The following is a 3,114-nucleotide window of genomic DNA, read 5'->3' as shown; positions in this document are numbered from 1 at the left end:
ATCAAGATTGTGTCTGAGTTTCCAGATGTGTTTCCAAAGGACTTACCGGGTATGCCACCAGAGCGGAAAGTTGAGTTTGCCATAGAGCTTCTTCCTGGAACCGCCCCCATCTTTAAGAGAGCTTACAGAATATCTGGACCAGAGTTGGTTGAGCTTAAGAAGCAGATTGATGAGCTATCAGAGAAAGGTTACATCCGGCCAAGCACCTCGCCTTGGGCCGCTCCTGTCTTGTTTGTGGAAAAGAAAGATGGCACCAAGAGGATGTGTATCGATTACCGAGCTTTGAATGAAGTCACGATCAAGAACAAGTATCCCTTGCCCAGAATAGAAGATCTGTTCGACCAGTTGAGAGGAGCCAGTGTGTTCTCCAAGATTGATTTGAGGTCAGGTTATCATCAGCTCAGGATCCGACCTTCGGACATTCCAAAGACGGCATTCATTACCAAGTATGGTTTGTATGAGTTCACAGTGATGTCTTTTGGTTTGACCAATGCACCAGCGTTTTTCATGAATCTGATGAACAGTGTATTCGTGGACTATCTCGATAAGTTTGTGGTGGTATTCATTGATGACATTCTGATTTATTCTCAAAGCGAAAAAGAGCATGCAGATCATTTGAGGATGGTATTGCAGAGATTGCGAGAGCACCAATTGTATGCAAAGTTGAGCAAGTGTGAATTCTGGATCAATGAAGTCTTGTTTTTGGGTCACATAATCAACAAAGAAGGATTGGCTGTGGATCCGAAGAAAGTGGCAGACATTCTGAACTGGAAAGCGCCAACAGATGCCCGAGGAATCAAGAGTTTCATTGGAATGGCCGGATATTATCGGCGATTCATTGAAGGGTTTTCGAAGATTGCGAAACCAATGACAGCGTTGCTAGGCAACAAGGTTGAGTTCAAGTGGACCCAGAAATGTCAAGAGGCTTTTGAAGCGCTGAAAGAGAAGTTGACAACAGCGCCTGTCCTAGTCTTGCCTGATGTGCACAAGCCCTTCTCGGTGTATTGTGATGCTTGTTACACAGGTTTGGGATGTGTGTTGATGCAAGAGGGAAGAGTTGTGGCTTACTCGTCCCAACAGTTGAAGGTTCATGAGAAGAACTACCCAATCCATGATCTAGAGTTGGCAGCAGTGGTTCACGCACTGAAGACATGGAGGCACTACTTGTATGGACAGAAATGCGATGTTTACACAGACCACAAGAGTCTGAAGTACATATTCACCCAGTTAGAGTTGAATATGAGGCAGCGAAGATGGTTAGAGTTGATCAAAGACTATGAGTTGGAGATCCATTACCATCCAGGCAAAGCAAACGTAGTGGCAGATGCTTTGAGCAGGAAGAGTCAAGTCAATCTGATGGTCGCTCGTCCGATGCCTTACGAGTTGGCCAAGGAGTTTGATAGGTTGAGTCTCGGATTTCTGAACAATTCGCGAGGAGTCACAGTTGAATTGGAACCTACCTTGGAGCGCGAAATCAAAGAAGCGCAGAAGAATGATGAGAAGATCAGTGAGATCCGACGACTGATTCTAGAAGGCAAAGGCAAAGATTTTCGAGAAGATGAAGAAGGTGTGATATGGTTCAAAGACCGTTTGTGTGTTCCTAATGTCTAGTCTATTCGGGAGTTGATTCTTAAGGAAGCTCATGAGACAGCCTATTCGATTCCCCCTGGAAGTGAGAAGATGTATCAGGATCTGAAGAAGAAATTCTAGTGGTACGGAATGAAGAGGGAAATCGCAGAGCATGTGGATATGTGTGATAGTTGTCGAAGAATTAAGGCAGAGCACCAGAGACCTGCTAGATTGTTGCAACCGTTGCAGATCCCTCAGTGGAAATGGGATGAAATCGGTATGGATTTCATAGTCGGATTGCCTCGCACTCGAGCCGGCTACGATTCCATTTGGGTAGTAGTGGACCGTTTAACCAAGTCAGCCCACTTCATACCTGTCAAGACCAACTACAGCAGTGCAGTATTGGCAGAGCTGTACATGTCTCGGATCGTTTGTCTTCATGGTGTGCCAAAGAAGATAGTGTCAGACAGAGGAACGCAGTTCACCTCTCATTTCTGGCAGCAGTTGCATGAAGCCTTGGGCACGCATCTGAATTTCAGTTCAGCTTATCATCCGCAGGCAGATGGTCAGACCGAAAGAACCAATCAAATTCTTGAAGACATGTTGAGAGCCTGTGCGTTGCAAGATCAGTCTGGATGGGACAAGAGATTGCCTTATGCAGAGTTTTCCTATAACAACAGTTATCAGGCCAGTTTGAAGATGTCACCATTTCAGGCACTCTATGGAAGGGGTTGTAGAACTCCGTTGCAATGGGATCAGCCTGGAGAAAAGCAAGTGTTTGGGCCAGACATTTTGCTTGAAGCCGAAGAGAACATCAGGATGGTTCGAGAAAATCTGAAGATAGCGCAATCGAGGCAGCGAAGCTATGCAGACACAAGAAGAAGAGAGCTGAGTTTTGAAGTCGGAGACTTTGTCTATCTGAAAGTGTCACCGATCAGAGGAGTCAGAAGGTTCGGAGTCAAAGGCAAGCTAGCACCCTGCTACATTGGTTCGTACCAAATTCTCTCAAGGCGTGGAGAAGTGGCCTATCAGCTCAGTCTGCCAGAGAATTTGTCCGCTGTGCATGATGTCTTTCATGTGTCTCAGTTGAAGAAGTGCTTGCGTGTGCCAGAAGAGCAGTTGCCAGTGGAAGGTCTTGAAGTCCAGGAGGACTTGACCTACGTTGAGAAGCCAGTGCAAATCCTTGAGGTTGCAGACAGAGTCACTCGAAGGAAGACCATCAGAATGTGCAAAGTCAAATGGAATCACCACTCTGAGGAAGAAGCAACCTGGGAGCGTGAAGATGATCTGTTGACTAAATACCCAGAGCTCTTTGCTAGCCAACCCTGAATCTCGAGGGCGAGATTCTTTTAAGGGGGATAGGTTTGTAACGCCCTGAATTTGGGGGTAGAATTTTTTTCTTCTTTTCCCCCACCAAATTGAGGCGTTACCCTTTCCTTTTCTCTTTTCACCTCGCTAAACCTTGATCTTTTCCAAAGTATAGCGGGATTCGGCTTGAGGTCCCATGTAAAGCAAAACCCTAAAATATTTTATTCTGTGTGATGC

Source organism: Zea mays, chromosome 7 (assembly GCF_902167145.1).
Source record: "Zea mays cultivar B73 chromosome 7, Zm-B73-REFERENCE-NAM-5.0, whole genome shotgun sequence".
In the NCBI taxonomy this organism is placed as follows: domain Eukaryota; kingdom Viridiplantae; phylum Streptophyta; class Magnoliopsida; order Poales; family Poaceae; genus Zea; species Zea mays.
The sequence above is the reverse complement of the archived record's forward strand: the minus strand, read 5'-3'. Positions refer to the sequence as shown.